The sequence below is a fragment of the Nomascus leucogenys genome, chromosome 18 (genome assembly GCF_006542625.1).
Source record: "Nomascus leucogenys isolate Asia chromosome 18, Asia_NLE_v1, whole genome shotgun sequence".
NCBI lineage: Eukaryota > Metazoa > Chordata > Mammalia > Primates > Hylobatidae > Nomascus > Nomascus leucogenys.
In genome coordinates this window covers 28,590,008-28,608,701 of record NC_044398.1, presented here as the reverse complement: position 1 = coordinate 28,608,701, position 18,694 = coordinate 28,590,008, and positions in this window count along the sequence as shown.

The following is an 18,694-nucleotide window of genomic DNA, read 5'->3' as shown; positions in this document are numbered from 1 at the left end:
TTTCCAAAGCACACCTGACTGGAGCACTTCCCTACTGAACGCTTTTAATGAGCCCGTTACCCTCACGATGACGTCCAGACTCTGGGTCAACAGAGTACCATCTTTAGAGTAGGCCTATCTTTGGCGCTGTCTTCCGCAGGCTCCCAGGCTCAGGTCCTACTGGATCATTTGTGGTCCTCTGTGGGCTCCCAGGCTCCAGTCCTACTAGATCATTGTCCTCAGCCCCTGCAGTGCTTGTTCTTGCCTCATGCCTGTGCACACTCTGGTAAGGTCTCCTGAAGGCCTCCTGCCTGCCTCCCTGCAACCTGATGACCTTCTACTCCAACTTCAGGACTCATTTCTAATGCCGTTGCTTCAGAAACCTCCCAAGACAACCTTCCTGGATGTGGGTTAGACACTCGGTTGCCTGTAGACTGCCACACCAGAGCACCACTGCCCAGGTGGCTTGAAATAGTGGCAATTCATTTTCTCACAGTTCTGGAGGCCAGGAGTCCCAAATCAAGGTGTTGGCCTGGCGGCTTTTCCTAAGGGGTGTGAGGGACAACCCATTGCAGGCCTCTCTCCTGGCTTCTGGTGGTTGCCGGCAGTCCTTGGCTTGTAGATGCCTCACTCCAGTCTCTGCCTCTGCCTTCATGTGGCTGTCTTCTCCCTGTGTCTGTTTCTTCTCACCTTCTATCTCTTATTAGAACATGTGTCATCAAATTTAGGACCCATCTGGATAATTCAGGGTGACTTCAGTAAGTTAATTACATCTGCAAAAACCCTCTATCCAAAGAAGGTCACATTCATGGTACTGGGAGTCCATGGATCTGGATCTATCTTTTGGGGGCCACCTTCTAACCTATCAAAAAACCCCTCTGTATTTCCACATACCTGGGCAAAGCTCCCCTTGGCCTTTCCCTCCCTCAGAGTGGAGCTGATGGCCTGGTTCCCCAGAGCATTGAGACTGTGGGCTGAGGCTTTCCTTTCTCTGTCTCCAGTACCTGGCACTGGGCCTGGCCCACAGACACTCATAAATAACAAATGGGGAAATTGATGAATTGGGTGTGTCTCCCAGCATGCTGATGTGGAAACAAAGTCTCATGAGGGAAAAAAGATATGCATAAGGCCATGGAATGAATAAGGGCAAAGCCAGGAATCTGTTCCCAGGACTGTGGGCTGGGGCCTTTTTCTTGGCACCAGCCCCTCTACTCCCTCTGGGATCAGAGGCACCCCCTCAGAAAGTCTCTTCTGCTGACTGATTAGGAAATAAAAAAGGTCTTCCATCTCCCCATTCTATAAACAGGCTTCCTCCGAGCTACCTGACCCTTTGATCTGCACCCTCCCCAACCCTGGTGCCCAGTCCTCCCAAATCAGAAACACATGTGTCATTTGACCTTGGCTGTTTATAGAGGAAAGTGACCCCAGAGGGTGGATTTCCCAAAGGTCTTGGTGGCCCCACTGCTTGGGCATCCCATGGGAACAGTTCCTGGGGACTTTGCTGTGCTGAGGATGGCAAGCTGGGAGGCCAGCATTGTGTGAGGCCAGAGCCTCCACTGGACATAGCTCCTGGAAGAACAGGAAACCCCACAGGGGCTGAGTCCCTGCCAGGCACCTCTAGATCCCAAATAGAGGGGCATTTATCCCTGCACACGAACTCTGAGGGCAGGCATGCTGAGCGAGGGGCCAGGTGCTGAAATCCAAGCACGCATCCTGCCAACACAGCAAGCATAGGGCAGAGGCCAGTTAGACCCCAAGGGGGCCCTGCTGGAAAGGCCCTGTCAGGTAAGCCCCACCTGCCCCCCACCACCCACTCCCTGCCCAGGAGTCCGTCTGATGGGGAAGAAGCAGCTTTGTGTGAGAGGCACCTGTCAGCTCAGACATCACCCCAAAGGGTGGTGAGGTTCCCCTAGAGACACACAATCCAGCTTTCCTGTCTGAACCGTGATGGTCCAGAAACTCTCCCATCAGCTCTGTGGGCATTGGAGAAGTTACCCAAGGGACCCTGTGTCCTCAGGTGGCTGCCCACCACAGGGTTGTCTCTGGCTTGCAGGAAATGGTCTCCTTCAGACTCTATGGAGAGTCTCTCTTTCTCTTGAAATTAGGTCAGCAGAGGAGCAACCCCAAGGTGTTCTGAGCAGAGAGACAGAGCTGGTGACACTTTGCTCCATCTCTGACTGCGTGGGAGACCTGGGAGACAACTCAGCCTCTGCCAACAGTTCCCCGACAGGGAAAGTCAGGATAACAACACCTATTTCACTAGAGCCTTATGAAAAGTGAGTGGAATAACATATGTCCATGAGCAGGTCCCGCGGTGTGCCGGGAATAACAAGAGGAGCTGACTGTTCAAAGCGCTCAGCGGTGCACATCTCAGTGAATCCTCCTGCAACACGCTGATGAGCTGATTTGCTATCAGCTCATTTTACAGGTGATGGAACAGAGGCCCAGACAGGTTGAGGACCTACCAAGGGTGCACAGCTCTTAAACAGAAAGGCAGGAACCATGATGCTGTCCTGTTTCCCTGCCAAGTGTACATTTCTTTCCTGTCTTTTAACCAGGTGCCTGGCACTGAACTAGTTGAGCAAATGATTTTTCAAGTGAACAATATAAGTTATGCATGGAGGGTGAAAGATGAGTATGACATGGCTGTGTGCTCCCCTCAAAATCTGGGGAAATGCCTGCAAAAGGGGAATTACAGCATGGTGTGTGTGTGGTGGGGGTGCAGGGAGCAGGGAGAGGAGTCTCTCCTGTAGGATCTGTTCAGGGATGGGTTGGCAGTGAGAGAAGTTTCTGGCAGCAGGGAATGCCTAGCTGAGAGGTGCAGAGTCAGGAAGGGTGAGCCAGGTGGACTGGCTGGGGGAGAAAGTTGGGCTATTCCAGGCAGAGGACCCTGAGTAAGCACAGGATCTGAGCCATGAAACAGCCTGCTGAGTGCATGGAATGACAAGGAGCCGGGTGTGCCTGGAATACCGAGGGCCAGGCAGAGTGAGGATGTGTGGTGAGAGGCAGGCAGGCAGACAGGCAGGCGCCAGGCCCCAGAGGGCCTGCGGGACGGGCCTGGGAGTGTGGGCCTCCCCTGTGGGCTACAGGGAGCCACAGGATGGGTCTACACAGGGAGGGGTGTGGGCAAATTTCTGTTTCTGAAGGATTATTCTGGAGGTTTTGTGTGAATCAGAGGCCAGCCTGGGTCAGAGAAATCTGTTAGGAGGTGAGAGGAAGTGAGGGCCTGAATAACAAATATGGGAACGGTGGCAGAAATGGAGAAATAAACTTGGAAATAAGTTAGGGTATAAAAGCAGCAGGAATTGCTGAATTATTGAGGCAAGTATGGGAGAGAGAGGAGTCTGGGGTGCGCCCAGGTTCTTTGCTGGGGTCCTGGCTGACCAGTGGACCCATTCACGAGCAGGGACCTGAGGAGAGTGGCTGATCTGAGCGACAATCACACCCACTGATGTCCAAGGCCTGTGGGCCACTCAAGGCGGGGGATGGCCATGAATGGGGCTGGGTTTGTAGTCCATTGCTCAGGAGAGAGGCGGTGGCTGTAGGTGTGGGCTGGGGGTGCACCTGCTTATAGATGGAGGTGGAGGTTGATGTCCTGGGAGTGAAGTAGAGGAGTCAGAAGAAAGACCCTGAGGGAGCAAAGGCAAGTCCAGGGTTGGGGAGAGTCTCCACAGGAGGTGATGCTCAATGGGTCCAACCCCACAGAGGCCCTGCAAGGGAAGGACTGAGAAGTGCCTGGGTGGGGCTTCAGGGTCACTGACTATGGTTGGGACTGGATTTTGTGGCGGTTAGGAGTGGATGTCAGAGCAAAGGGGCAGCAGGAAAGCTGTGGAGACAAGATGAGAGTGAGAGTGCATCATCTCAAGAGAGAGCTAAGGTCAAGGACAGGGCCATTCTCAGAAAGAAACAGACGGAAGCACACTTCTTCAGGGGAAGAAGCTTCATAAGGGATGTTCTGACTACGTAAGATGAAGGAAAGAATCCACAGATAGGCCTGGAGGAGGCACAAGAGGCCAGACTCCATGGGGGAGACAAAGACGTGATGCTTCCCCTCACAGAGCTTCTCCTCGAGATGGCTGCCCTGCTGTTCTTATCAAACCAGAGCCCCTGCGACACCCTCTTTGCTCCAGCTTTCTCCTGTCCCCTTTAGCTTCGGGGCATTGCTGCTGTTCTTTTGATCATCGATCTCCCCCATGTATCAGCTCCAGGAGGGCAAGGATGTCATCTGTCTCATCCATAGCTGTTTCCCCAGCACAGGCCAGGAGCCGCCTCTGGCATGTAGGGGAAGCTCGACTCATGTCTGCTGTGGAATGGATGGATTGGCAGGGGAGAAGACATCCCCGTGCACAGCTGATGCTAGAGCCAGGAGACATGGGTTTGGAGTTTGACGGTGGAGGAAGTGGTAGGAGGGGCACACTGGGCAGAGGGTGGGCAAGAGCCAAGAGCTATGGAGGAAATGGTGAGCACAGGCCCTGTAGGGAAAGGCCAGCGGTCCAGCATTAACCAATATTACCCAGGGCCTTCCCTCCCCTCCTTCCTGCAACATCTGGGGAGCACATACAATGTGTGAGGAGACGGAGCTGCAAAAAGGAAGAACACAGACTGTCTGCCCATGAGGAACTTATAATCCAGGGGAGTGAGAACAGGAGAGCAATCATCAGAGTCCAAATATGGTGCATATTACATGGGTTATGTATCTGGCTGAAAAAAAAATAGAGTGAGGCCAAATTGAAAAGGCCTTGAATGCTGGGCTAAGAACTTTGGGTTTTATCTCATAGACAATGGGGAGCCATTGATGGTTTATAACCCAGAAAGCACCACGATCATTCCCACGTTTTAGAAGAACTCATGGGCAACAGGATGGGTCCTGTATTGAAGAAAGTTATGAGCAGGGGAAGGAAGCCCTGAGAAAATGGTTCCAAACAGTGATGTGCTGGGGCCACTTCCTCCCAGAACAGCAAGAGCTGAATATCTTCTTCTCTTTCCAGCTCCTCCTTCAGTGACGTCACCACCTACTGGTTGAAATTGGCAGTAGTGGGAGTATTTACACCATGGAAACTGGTGAATGCTACAAATCAGAGCTGCTTTTTTCTTGGAGTTCTGGTTTACCCACAAACCAGGGGATAACTCAAGTACTAACCATACCCGGTGGGCTCACAGCCTCACACGGAAGCTGACAAACAAGCCAGGGTTATCTTTCAAGCCCCTCTAGGGACCTTATCAATGCTAATTGTTATCTCAGCCTCAGCTTTTTTGCTTCAGAAACAGACAACATTTTATCTTCCCAACTTGGACCACAGTGTCTAGTCCTGTCCTCTAGGTGGAACTAACAAAATCAAGGAAAACCAAGAGGGCAAATGGGCCTCAGCTGTCCTGAGATGGGCTTTGTTTTGTTTTGTTTTGTTTTCACAGCTCAGAGACTCCGGGGACCTAGGAGAAGAGTTACCGAGCAGTGAGGGAACAAAATATTTCATCTTTGTGTGGTGTTTGAGGCCGAATCACCTGACCCAGAAGCAAGAAAACAGGAAGGGGCACAGCCACTGAGCCAGGTTCCCTCCTCAGCCTCCCAGAGCTTCTGTCCTCTTGCAATTGAGCAAGGGGACCCCAAGCTGGCTAAATCAGAGGGCTGCAGACTGCATGCCAGCTGCAACGTGGGTCACGAGGAAAATGGGCTGGGCAGGCAATGAGATCATCGCTGTCTCTTCACCTGCCTGCCCTAGGGGTGCAGCTGCTTAATTTCCAGGTAAAACACACAACTATGTCTCTCCAGGGTGGCAGCAAGAGAGAAGGGATTTGCAGGGATTCCATAAAGCTATTGACTTAAGATGTTAGTTACATTCTGAGAGCGGAGACAGGCACAATGGCTAAATGACTGCCATTTTGAGGAAATATTGACTCTGACCAGTGGATTCTGTGGCATGTTTCACAATGCCTGGACACAATGGCCTGTTACTTGCCCATGTGTGTGTGTGCACATGCACGCACATACACAAGCAATCAGTTAATAATTAAAGCCTTGCTTATGTGTCCGCATTGAAAAATGCTTCCGGCTTTCATTTCATATCATACTGTCTCCCACTTCACCCTCAAATGCACCCTTTGAAGGAGGATTATTTCTATTTTGTATGCTCTAGAAATTAACTGATAGATGCATGCATTTCTATCCCCCGCTTCTCCATTTGTGTCCCTCCTTACCTTTTATTCTTTTCTGCTCTCTGCTCCTCCTGCCTGATTTTCGCCAACTTGTTTCTTTGCTTTAAATCTCTCCCTCATCTGAGGCTGCTTGTCTTCCCCGCCCCGCTGCCCCCTCCACCTCCTTTTCTCCTTCTTCTTTATTCCTTTCTGACTCCTTTTTCTCCTTGCCTCTCTCTTTTCTCTTCTTTCTCTCTCTCTGTCACTCAGCAATCCCTACCTCTCAAGGTCAACAAGCAACTCTGCCGAGATCTTCACTCGAAAGAGCTCACTTGGCTTTAATTAGGATCCTTTCAGAAACCCTGACCCCAGAGAAAGCCCTGCACTCGAGAGCTGCCAATTTTCTTCGCTCTGTCTTATCACCTCCCTCCTCCATGCTTTTAAGAGCAAAAATCCAATAAAAGAGATTTAGAATAGACATGTGGAAGAGGAAAGGACTGAGGACATTCCATTTTGCTTCTTCAGTTGTGTAGATGAGAAAACTGAGACTCCAAGGAGGGACCGTGACACTCCACAACCACGCAGCCAGTGAGAGACAGAGCTGGTGTCAGAGCCCTGGCCCCACTAACCCCTCCTTACCAGCTGCCCCCTGGACCTGACCACAGAGGGACTCCATGGAGCATTTAGAGAACACCTCCCAGGCCCAGACTCTGCTTAGCAACAAGTGCTGATATTTTTCCAGATATGCCTGGAGGCATCTTGGGAAGAAGCTACAAAGTTAAACAAAAACAAACGGTGAACTTGGTAATTGTACACACTCCTATTTTCTTAACCAACCAACTGGATCTTGTTAAGGGAGGCTTCTGAACGCAGACAGAGAGAACCTTGTCGTCACCCGTTAAATATGTCTAATTTTACACACTGTCATGTAGTTCTCCATCCAGCTGCCTCTCCACTGGAAAGGAGTGAATGATTGCATCTTGGCCCGTTTCTTAGCACGTAGGTATTTTTCACAGGCAAGATTGCAGACCCTGCTGAAATGGTCTGGTGTGGGTAATCTTACATACTTGGCATCTTCAGCAGACTTTTAATTCATCTAAAACAGAGAGCTGGTTGTTTCAGATAGTGCCGTCTGTCAGATGCTGACATGGCATGTTTTCTCACCTGAGTCCTGCCTCCTGTCTAGTCCTCAGTTTCCCCAACTGTAACATAAGAATGGACCAGACTTTCCCAGGGCCCTTCCAGGGCTCAGCTCTGCTGTTCAGACTCACTCTACATTTGCCAAGACTTTAATTGCATCAAAACGCTGAGCAAAGTCTGGTTTTTGTTAGGGCTTTTGCTTACAGAGCTGTCTTCCAAATCAAGAACCTTCCTGATGCTTTTAAATAAGCTATACTTTAAAGAAAAATGAAAATTAAAATATCGAACCTCTGGGTGCACTCTGTGCCCCATAATGAAATGTACATGGAGGACATATATCCGGTTCGAGGACTTTATACAAAGTCATAATAACTTCACAGTAATAAGCTAATAGTCGAATGGAATTAATAACAGGAATGTGGCCATTTAAGCAGTGAGATGGCCCTGTGTCGTGGAATTTTTGCAACTAAACCCTCTTGAGTTTCTGTAAGCTAATAGCAATTAGCTCCTGAGTTAATGGCAGCTGTGGTCATAATGAGATTGGAATTGATCATTTAGAAGCAGGCTCCCATAAGCTGGCCTTATGAGGCATTTCAGCTGCAAAGCACTGCCTTGACCTCTTCTCCTCATATCTTTCATCATGACCCCATCTTTTTTCAGGCTTTCTGGACTCATCATACTTTTTCCCTGCACAGCATGCAGCTCTGCAGGGCACCAAGAGTGAAGCCTCAGGGTGGGTTGTATAGCCTACAGACCAAGAATTCTGAGCCTGCAAATCACAGAGTCTACTCCGACTTGGCTGCACAAACCCTTCCCTTGGCAGGTACCTCCTTGGCAGGTTATGTCCATCTTAGCTTAGAGTTCTAATTCTGGCTCTCCTACTGCTTTGGTCTGACTAGTGGGTTGACCTCTCTCAGCCTTGGTTTTCTCAACTGTAAAGTGAGGTGCATATTATCTACCTCATCAGGGTTATAGTAAAGATGTAATAAGGAAATCTGTGTAAAGGGCCTTTATCTACCATGAAAAGATGCTCAATGGATGTCTTCCTTTTTGTGTCAGTTAGCTTTTGCCCTGTAACAAATCACCCCCAAAATTAATGGCTTAAAATAACAATCATTTTATCTCTCTCACAATTATGTGGGTCATCTGGGTGTGTTTTTTCTGGTGTAGCCGATTGTTTCTGGACACCATCATGCATTTGTGGTCAGTCGATGGGTAGGCTGGTGGCTGGACAGTCTTGGTATGCTGTGCACACATGCCAGTGGTTGGCAGGCTGTCAGCATGAGACATAGGAAGAATTGGGACACATGACTCTCATCCTGCAGCAGACTAGCTTGGGCTTATTCTCATGGTGGTCTCAGGGATACAAGCACAGGAAAGAAGGAAGCTGCAATATGCAGGGGCTTTATAAGTCTCTGCTATGTTACATTTACTATCATCCTATTGGCCAAAGAAATTCACACGGTCAAGAAAGACCCATGGCCAAGTCTACCTACACTCTACATCTTGATGAAAAAATGGCATAGAGATGGGAAGAATCTGTGGTCACTTTTCCAACATACCACGCCTCATTTTACTTTCATTAGTTTTTGTCATCTATATGCTGTGTCTGGTAGATAGCAGGTGTTTGGAAAGTGATTATTAAGTGAATGATTGAGTAAATGAATGACAGAAACCAGCCTTCTGTTAGTAATGCTGAGACTCCAAGACATGATGGCTTGCCAAGGTGTTGCTGCAACTGCGAGGGAGAAAGCAGGAGCCAGATGCCAGCCTCCTGACCTCCACTCAGACAATCGTTTTCTCTTCCACAGATGAGGAAAACTGTTACATAACACATCCCAGCACCTCAAGATTTTTTGGTGTGTGCTTTTTCTGAGCATCAGTTTCCTTTCTGTATTTAAAGGCATGAGTGTGGTCTCAGTGGCCCTCCCACTCCTCTGTCTGGGTGCTTTGGAAGTTAGTATGGTCCAAAGCAGTTCTCTGCACAGTGCTTCTCCCAGGAGACAGAGCGGTGGAGAAGGGGTGGCAGTGAAGCTCCCTAGGTCCCTCTGCATGTGGATATCGCTGGAAATTCAGTCCATGCATCAATATGTGGCTAATCCTTGAGTCAGCTCTGAGTTATCTGAACAAAAGGTGATTAAATTACTCAGGAATCAATTCCAGGAGCTGTTTTCCTTCCTTATTTAAAGATCACAAACTATTTTCTCCTGAGGATAAAAATCAATAATTGAGTAAAAATTGGGCATCACATCATTCCTATCAGAGGCCCCAAATAAGCTTTCTGGCTGGGGAAGTGTGGGGAGATGGAGGCAAATGCAAATTCTGCCTTTTACATTCTGAGTCAGTGAAGTTTGCAGAGGGTAGTCGGGGGAATAAAGCTCCCTCACCTCTGGGTCTACCTGCAGGCATTTTCTCTCTCTTCCCACATGGGGAGGTTTTTTTTTTGTCATGAGAGATTTGCTCTGGAGGGACCATAGGGCCCATCTGTCTTGACAACACACTACCTCCTGCCATGTCTGGTGTATCAGTCAGGCTTGTCTAAGTTATGCTGCACTAACAAATAACTCTCAACTCTCAGTGACCTACAGCAGCAAAGGCTTAGTTCTCACTTGAGTTCTATATCCTTTCTGTTCTATGCCATTGTCATTCCAGTACTGGGCAGAGGGAGCAGCCCCTATCTGGAGCATAGCTAGTCTCATGGCTGAGGAAAAACAGAGAACTCCATAGCTCTTAATGCTTCTGTTCAGAAGTAGCACACTTCACTTCTGCTCAGATTTCATTGGCTAAATCGAATCAAATGGCCAAGCCTAATGGGGTAGGGAGGAATAATCTTCAGTGGAAAAGATCAGCAAATATTTTAAACAATAATATAATCTAACACATATGGTCTCTGCTTGGGTCGGCTTGGTGCTGGTGTTTAGACAAGGTGTGGGTTTTCCAGGGCTGGGCTGGAGTGAAAGAGGAATGAGACCCAGGGGTACCGTGAGGGAGGTGGGAGGCCCACTGGCTTTGGCTCTGTCTACTTTAGTCTCCAGCAGAGGAAATTTTAACAGGCACTTCCATGAAGCCATTTACTCACGAACTCCACAAGTTTCCACACATTTCTGCTTGAAGCAGCCCCAAGAATTGCTGGAGGAAAGCCAGCAGCCTGGGCTGTCTGGCCCTATTCTAAGAAATAAAATGTCCCTTGCTCCTAAGGTCACACAGGGCAGGGGGCTGTGTGCTAGTCAGAAAAGGTGTGACGAGGCCAAGTTCCCTGAAGGACAGTGGGACACCCCAGAACCCCCTGCAGTTCAGATCCTGAACCTCACACAATACATCCTAGAGAGCCTCGGGCTTAGAGGATGATGACCTGAATCTCAGGTCCACTTCTTCAACTTATCAACACGTGGCCTTTGATGTTCAGTTACTTGCTCTGTGCTTCATTGTTTTCATCAATAAAATAGGAATAACAGCATCAGACCTGCCTTCATTTGCTAACAGATGGGAAAGTTCTACAGAAAAGAGTGAAAAAAAAATTGCCTAATGCTCCCTAGGAGTTTGATACAGATGGTGCATCTCATGTCTCTGGTCACTTCCTGTTTCATGAGGATGCAGACAGGGGCAAGACTTCACCTCCAAGATCTCTAAAGGGTGGTCAGGGGACAGGGAGAGTGGGTGGGTCCCCAGAGAGACAGACATATTAGCTCACACCAGAAACAATTTTCTAACAAGGCCAGAGCCATTGGGAGATGAAATGGCTGACAAGGGAGAGAATGATTCCCTGTGATGAGAGGTGTGCAATTAGGGTTTGAAGTCTGCTTCCCAAGGATACTCTGAATGCCGGTAAGCAGTGGATGGATGGTGGAACCGAATGCTGGAGGGTCATAGACTCTTAGAATTAAATGATTGCTATCAAACTCAGAGGCACAGTAATATGACCTCATGGATGAAGCCCTGGCAAACCATGTGGCAGTAGGGGAAGCATATGCCCTGGCCTGATCTCACGTTGATCTTTTTGAGGCTCCTTCCTCCTGACAGTTCCAGGAGACTTAGATGGTGATTCATTCCTCAGCGGCCTTGGTATTTCCTGCACGTCTCCTAGAAATGAGGCATCAGTCCTAGTCTGGTGGCCGTCCACCCCCAAAAGTTGGGACATCCGTCTTGAGCTCTGTCTTGTCCCAGTGAGAAACTCTCAGGATGCACTGTGGTTCCCAATGGCTGAGGAGCAGTGGTGCACAGGTGCCCAAGACACTGGACTGTCCTTAGGGGGAAGGGCAGAGACAGCACTGTGTGTTTTCTGAGAGGGATGGGATATTGTTGGTGAATGGATCATGTCCCAGCCCTGGACATGCTGGGTACATGGAAGAGCTCAAATTGGGCTTTTGATAATGATCATTTTCTTGGACTTGGAGCAATGCATTTCTCTCCTCCCACTCCTTCTGTATCCTTAGCATCTTCTTCCTCACACTGAAAATTGCTTTGTGTTCCTCAGGGGCTGTCAAGTTCTCACTCTCCTGAGGCCCTCTCACTGGTTCTGTGAGGCAGCCAGGCCTGGAACAGCATCTTTTTCTGGTCATGAACACATCTGGGGCTCAAGGGTGTGAGAGATGTGAGACTTGCCTGCTCAAACCCTGGCCCAGTGCCGAGCCTTGAGCTCCTGTGTCCCTGATTCTGCAGCCCAAAAGGCTGGTGGCCACCTTGGGGAACATTCTCCCCAATGCCCCAGAAGCCCTTTCCTCCATAGCTGGAGGTGGGAGCCACCAGGGCTAGAGGGACCAGTCATTATGCCCCTGTGAGACCGTGGGCATGGCCCTTAGGTACCTGTCCTCCACTGTCAAATGGGGCCCCCTCCTGTGTCCCAGGTAAAGGAGAAATGACTGACTGTCCAGCGTGCCTGGTGCATGTGTGGCTCATGGTAAGCACACATAACTGCCCTATTGTTGCTGTCATTGTTCTGCCTGTATCATGCCTTGTATCCCACATCCTGAGGCTCAGTACCTTGGCCAGCCCTGCTAGGGGCCCAGTCCAGGCCTAGATCTGCACTGAAAGCCTACCTCTGGTCACCACGGAAGATGGGGTGATGTCCCTCCATGGGACATGCTGGTCTGGGTGCTGTGCTGGGCACTCCTGGACTTGCCTGAGCAAGCATTTCATGTATCTACCCCAACCAGGTGTTGCGGCAGACACACTGCCACATATTTTTCTGTTTGGTTCCCACAATCCCTGAGAAAAGGAGCATTTGCCTTCCATGGCACAGATGAGGAAACTGAGTCTAAGACAGGTAACTTGCTCAGGGTCACTCAAGAATCAGGAGCAATGCCCCTCCCGGTGGTGGGGGATGAGGACCTCCCAGGCCGGAAGGCCTCCCACTTGTTCCTCACAGAGCTCTCAGGGGAGCACTGTGGACACAGATTCCTGGGACCCAGCCTACACCGCTCCCCTCCCCAGTTACTCTAGGGGCGGGACTGGAGACCCATTTCCGAACAGCTCACCAGGTGACCCCCATGCAGACAAGGTCTGGGAACATCTACATCATATGTCCCCTCTGCCAGTCTGGCCTGGTCTGGTCTGCTAGACATAGACCTGCAGTGACAAATATGGCCCTTTCTAAGTGCAGGGCTTCAGGGAAAGAGAGAAAGGCCTCAAGTAGTAAGGCTCCTTCGGAGAATGTATCTTATACACGGAGAAAGACAGGAAAAAACAAGGCTTTGTTCCACTCTAGCATCTAATTTGCTATGTGAGCTTGAGCAAGTCATTCTCTGGGTCTCAGATTCTGAAGCTATAAAATTAGATTTAAAGGACTTTAGGCTGGAGTTTCCCTAAGTTTGAAACATCTGGACACACTCCGCATGATCCAGCACAAGAAGTGGGGCCCTCAGCAGCCAGTGAGCAGGTTCACTGCAGGGAATGAATGTCACCAGCCCTGCTCAGGACACTCAGCTAGCTCTGTTTGCTCTGAGCTGCCACCTTTGTGATAATGGCACCTACCTTCACCTACCAGCAGGCATTGTGCTAAGTACCTGGCTGCATTTAATCCTCAGCCACCCTTTAGGGAAAACGTTATCCTCTCCCATTTTACAGTCAAGAAAACTGAGGCTCAACAAGGTTAAGAGATCCAGCCAAGGTCACATAGCTGGGAAATGGCAGAGCTAGGATTCAAGCACAATGTGGTGAGGCTCCACAGCTGATAGGTTGTGCAGATGGCCGCTTTAGTGTCCTGGGTAATGGCTGACTGTCTTCCTCCCTGAGGATGTGTGCAGCTGAGCTCTCTGTCTCCTTTTTTGTGAGCCTGCCATGAATCAGGAGAGGCAGAGGAACAAAATAAACAGAGATGGATGGGAGCAGAGGGTTTCGAGTGGAATCATTCTGCAAAGCTGCCTTTTTCCTTCACCTTCTTTTGCAAGCTGCCCCTCTTAGGAGCTTCAAAAAGAACCCTGCTCCAAAGCAGAATCTTTTGCCTGAGCCAAAAGCCATTTATCTGGAATATTAATATGCCAGCAGCTGCCTGTGATGGTGCCTGCGCTGATCACACACTCCCAGCAATGATCTCTCCTGGGAATGCTCCGTGAGGCTCCAGGAAACTAATGGGCCCCCTGTGGCCCATTCTAGTTACCTTTTGTTTGGCTTTCCCAGAGCTTCCTGCAGATTTTCAACCAAGCGTGTCCCAGAGAGGGACATCTGCGGTAGGACAAGGCCATTGACAGCAAATCCACACCCACCCCACCTCAGGTGACTAGTCCTTCTCACTCATGGCATGATGATTGGAAAAGAATAGAAAAATCCGCAAGAGCCAGCCTGCACACTTTGTCTAACTGCAGGAGTCAGGCTGGGGACTCACCACATCTTGAAGTGAAAGGCACTGAGTTTAGAGGAGCAGAGCTCAGCTTTTGCTATAGCCCACCCACTCCAGTGCTGTACAGCCTTAAGCCAGCTACAGGCTCCCTTTCACTTCAACCTTCTCTCTGCAAATTGAGCCAGTTGAACTTGATGCTCTCTCTCTAAGGGTCCTCCAGATGGAACATACCCTAATGTTGTGGTGGGAGCACTAGGCAGAGAGTTGGAGGCTTTGAGTTCAAATCCCAGCTCTGCCACAGAGCAACCTTGGTCAAATTGCAGAGGTTACTACGTCATTGGGTTTATTGTAACACAAACTGAAAAGAGATTCTCTGTGTAAGTGCCTAGAGGAGGGCCTTCTCTGTGGGGTCAAAAGTCATTTGCTGAAGCTGAAGCTGGGATTCCAATCACTACCAGAAGCTGATGCAGAAAATACAGCTGGAAGTGATCCTACTCCCTCTGAGTTCCTCATCTCACAAAATCAGTAGTTTATAATGAAGCGCCATGGCTTGTAATGAAAAGATATTTCCTAGAATGTTACAGTGCAAAACATTTCCTGGCACAGGAATGTCTTGTGTTCTGTAAGGTCAGTAATCAGATATCAGAATTTTAAGATGCCAACTTGCAACCCTCCCTTGTCAACCCATACCTTAGTTCCTATCATATAGTAGGTCTCGATAACACTCTACTTTTCCTTTTAGTGGAAATTCAGAGGAACTATTCAATAATGGCAATAATCATGAACACAATGGCAATTAACACGTTGCAGATACTGTTCCAAGTGCTTTCTATATTTAATTCACTGAATGCTTATGACCACCCCATGAGATGGATACTATTTCACACAGGAATTTAGAAAGCTCACCCAAGGTCACAAAGGTACTACGTAGCAAGGGTAGAAATTAAACCCAGACAATGGGGCTTGAGCTTGTTTCTCAATCCACTGGGAGTGGTTCTCAGACTGAAATTACCTGGTGGGACATAAAAATGCAGCCTGTAGGACCCCACCCCCAGAGCTTCTGATTCACTAGGCCTGAGTGGGGTCTGAGGATTTGAATTTTCAAAAGGCTCCCAGGTGACACTGGTCTGGGGACCACACTTTGAGAGCTACTGCTTTAGACCACACTGCCTCCGAGTTAAAGGGGAAAACTGGACTCCATGTGAACTCCAAGGTCCCTTGGAGCTTCAGGATCCCTGTGTTTCCCAAAGTATTATCTACAGAAAAATACTCCCACAGGTTGCTGGTGGGCAATATATGCTGAAAAGGGGAATGAAATCAATAGTCATGTATGTTTGGGACATTTTGGTTTAATACATTTAAATAGGTTTCTTTATTGGTTACCTGCTTTGTGTTTGTTTATGTAATATCCACATGTACCCTATGACATACTTGGCAAGTTTTCTAAACATATTTGACATCAATTGCCTTCTAATGAGTAGAATGGAGAAGTAGTGTGACTTCTCAGAGTAGGCCATGAAAAGCATTGTGGTTTCCTCTTCGCTGTCTCTTTTGGATCAATAACTATGGAGGAAGCCAGTCCCCATATTTTGAAGACACTCAGGCAGCCCTATGGAGATATCCACACTGTAGCCCAGGGAGAACAATGCTCCCAGAACACTGCTGGAGAACCACCTGCCAGGTCAATGCTCACCATGCCCAGTATGGGGAGGCCTTGAAGTCCTCCAGATAGACTCTTAGAAGTGGGTTAGAACCAATATGGATTGCACAAAACAGAGACTCAGCCCCTCTTCTCCAGCCCAATGGATCATACTTTATACCTTTTGTAAACTCCTGAAGCAAATACACTATTGCAGGAGAAGCCAGGCAAGATAATAGGGATGATTGAGTGCAACCTCATCCCAAATTCCAACTACCCCAAGAGCATATGTCTTTGGGACCCCAGGTAGGCACATCAGTACCCTTCTCTATGAAAGGGGAGGGACAGTGTTTTACTCAAGCCACCAGAGAAAATAATAAGCTCTATTTCACAAGTCTCTGGTGGCACTAGGTAGGTGCTGGGAAAACAAGGGAGAGTGAAATGAGTGAAATATGATCCTTGGCATCCACCATCCTACATAGTCTATGTCAAGGTTGGCTGCATCCAAGACAATGAATTGAATATTTTGAGGACAGGGGAGTCAGTCTCACAAAGGAGCAATGGGTTATGCCAGTGGAGAGATGGCACTCTGGGAAGGAAATGGCTTCCCTCCCCACTGAATTCAATCACAACTCCTCCAGAGTTAGTTAGTGCTGGGGTCAGTGAGCAACAGGATCTGAAAATTGTGGGCAAATTTCCAAAATCTGACAGAAAGCGTGGAATTTCATTTCCCCTCTGGTCTAGGCAAGAGTTTTGGTTTCAGCAGCTGAGAGTACCAAGGAGAAGAACAGAACAATAGAAGATCCTGCAGTGACCTCAACCCCTGGAGATTCCAGCAGAAGGACCTCATAGGCCAGCCTGAACATTCCTGAGGAAACCTGCTGGTCTTCCTGGCCTCTGAGAAGTTGCAGGGGGAACTGAACAGGTGTGCTGTGTTGAAGAGATAATGAGAAGACAAAGAGGCTTCCTCTGGGTGTCTCAACAGGGATTCTGATGATTTGCCAGCTGCAGTCATCTGGGAGTGAGTGAGACTTGAGTGAGACTGGGAGATCTGCTTCCAAGATGACTGATTCCCATGGCTGATAGAAGAAGGCCTCAGTCCTTGCTGGCTGATTGTAGGGGTCCTACATTTCTCCCCATGTGGATGTCTCCATAGGGCTGCCTGAGTGTCTTCAAAATATGGTGACTGGCTTCCTCCATAGTTCATGATCCAAAAGAGACAGCAAAGAGGAAACCGCAATGCTTTTTATGGCCTACTCTGAGAAGTCACACTACTTCTCCATTCTACGCATTAGAAGCTAGTCCAACCCACATGCAAGAGGAGGGGACTAAGCTCTACCTCATGAAGGAAGATGTATCAAAGAAGTTTTGGACTTATTTTAAAACCACTATACCATCTAAGGACAGAAATAAAGGAAGGATTCTGACCAGAAATAAAAGGGGGATCAGAACAGAGACTGCGGGAGATTGGGGCAAGGGGAAGAGAATTCCTTAAACAGTTTAAGGAAGAAAGAGAAAGAGCAGTGAATAATTAATGTATACATGGTTAAATTTAAATGGATAATTATAGAGTTTCTTGGAATGTGTAAGGAAAGTACTAAATAAAGATCTTGAAATAGAAATGACAAAGTATTGGGAAAATCTAATAACAGTCTGGAACTAATTATAATAAAACTCTTCTGGGAAAAACTAGAACTTTGTGGGGCATGGGAAAAGAAGGTACAGGTAAATGAGTTTTAAAGTTCTCATCTGTAGAAACAAAGAGTGGGGAATTAAAAATATGTTAAAGGCCATATGATCTTGGAGTGAAGAAGAAAGCAGTAGGGGAAATAATGGCATTTTGTTTTTATATAATGGAAAAGCATGTGTTCAATTATAAGTGTAAAAAAATAGAAGGAAACCATCAATGGAATAGAAAAGTGGAGTAAAAATCAAGAAAATAAAATAGAAGAAACAAAATAAAATAAATAGTAAACATAAATCCAACTGTCAGGAAAAAAATGTGTAAAAATGTTACACTAAAAGTGAATGGACTAAATGTTCCTATTAAAAGGTACAGGCTTTTCAACTGGTTTTAAAAAAAAAATCAACAGAAGGTAATGAAAATGTTTCCTATTTGATAAGAAGATTCTGAATAAAGGTGAATGAAGGAAAACAGGGCAAAGATGGGGGGATTCTATATGGTATGTTTGAAGATCTAAGTTCTGCCACTACCATTGTCAGTACTCTTCCTTAAACTGTTCCTTAAGCAGTTCCTTGCTCCATTACTGCCATTAGTGCCAAAAATGAAGAGGCAAACAAAAAAGGATTCTAACTCCTTAAACTGAATGCTCCCTATTATTTAAAAAACTTCTCAAAAATTAAAGCAGAAGAGTTGCAGAGAGTTGCTTATTTCATTTCTTTGGCCCCAGCTTCTGAGAGTTTGGTGAATATTCTCCTTGAACTTCCCTGCTGGGTAACTTGCAAGATTTGAGTGCTTGATTTACCTTTTCAAGTAGGAGACAGTCCCACCTGGGAGCCTCCTTTGGACCAAGTAGTTGCCATAAAATGTATCTTGTATTATTTCTTTTTCTCTATCCCAACAATGTAGGGAATGGTGGTTGTTTACAGAAATGCAAGCTGGCATTTGAGTATCAAGAGGGAATACAGGTCAGATTTCAAACATTATAGGCTTGAGGTGCAAACTCCTGTGGTGGAGCATTGCTTCATTTCCAATTTTTCTAGCCCATCAGAAAGAATTGGAAGCTCAATATCCTGAAATGTAGTTATTCATTCACAGATATTTGTTTTGCAACTCCTAAGTGCCAAGCACTTCAGTAGGCTCTGTGTATCTAGAAGTCAACAAATCATAAAAAGCCGCTGCCCTCATGAAGCATGCATTCTAGTGGAAGCAACAGGCAATAAATAAATGCTGGCTGTGGTTAAGTGCTATGAGGAATAATAAAGCAGGGCAGGAGGCCAGGCAGTGTGTATTATTTTAACCCATCAAATCGTGGGCTCACTGAGTATAGAGTCCGTGCTTTGTTCAT